Source organism: Bison bison, unplaced genomic scaffold (genome assembly GCF_000754665.1).
Source record: "Bison bison bison isolate TAMUID 2011002044 unplaced genomic scaffold, Bison_UMD1.0 scf7180017858502, whole genome shotgun sequence".
NCBI classification, from domain to species: Eukaryota; Metazoa; Chordata; class Mammalia; order Artiodactyla; family Bovidae; genus Bison; species Bison bison.
In genome coordinates this window covers 20,994-21,748 of record NW_011489074.1, presented here as the reverse complement: position 1 = coordinate 21,748, position 755 = coordinate 20,994, and the positions used below count along the sequence as shown (strand labels likewise).

Sequence of the window (755 nt, the reverse complement as noted above, 5' to 3'; positions counted from 1 at the left end):
TTTTCCCGAGTGCCCTCTCTTTACACCCTTATTCATCCACGGGCCCTGTGGGCCCGGGTTCGCTCTGGAGGGTTTGGGGAGGAGCCATCCGCCCCGGGATGGAGTGAAGTTTTTCTCCGGAGGGGCCGACGCGGGGGAAACCCGGAGGGTCAGTTCCCTGGTCGACGTGGTGTAAGGTTTGGGACCGTCGAGGGAGGGCTGCCCAGTTGCGAGGCTGGAGCACGTTCAAGGCACGTCCCTGGATGCTCCCCAGAGACATTTAGGTGCCTTGGCAGGGTGGAGGTTAAACAGAAGCTTCCTAGGAAGCTTTCCTGAGCACTTCCTATGTGCCAAGCATGCTGCTGTTCCCTGCAGTGGGCTCTGCCGAGGGAACTTCTAGGAAAGAGGTGCTGTGATTATCTCATGTTAACGACAGAAGCCCTGGGTGTCAGCATCACATGGCTAGCAGGTTATCACTAGATGGGTCTGACACCAAAACCCAGACTACCATCAAGATAAAGGTGAGATGGGGACTGTGTCCATTTGGGATGATTGGCTGGAATCATGAGTATTTTTTCCTTGTCCCACTCCAAGAAGGAGGACAGGTACATGAGGTGTCCCCAAAAATACAGGCAAAGAAGAGCCACAGTGCCCGGGTGGGTACTAGGGTTGACATCTGTGGAGACATGGATGTGAGGGCCTCTGTGATCTCAGAGATTTCACTGAGAACGTTTGGATGTTTTTAGACTTTAGCATTCGGAGAAGACAATGGCAAC

At 53.9% G+C, this 755-nt stretch overlaps 1 protein-coding gene across 1 annotated transcript in view; it reads left to right on the top strand.

Annotated features, from left to right (window-relative positions):
* Nucleotides 1-403: 403 nt before the first annotated feature.
* Nucleotides 404-755, top strand: part of ZNF449 (zinc finger protein 449) — a 13,219-nt gene continuing 12,867 nt past the window's right edge. The window contains exon 1 of the mRNA XM_010863607.1: nt 404-500. The gene's annotated coding sequence lies outside the window, so the exon portion shown is untranslated. The remainder of the gene's footprint in view (nt 501-755) is intronic.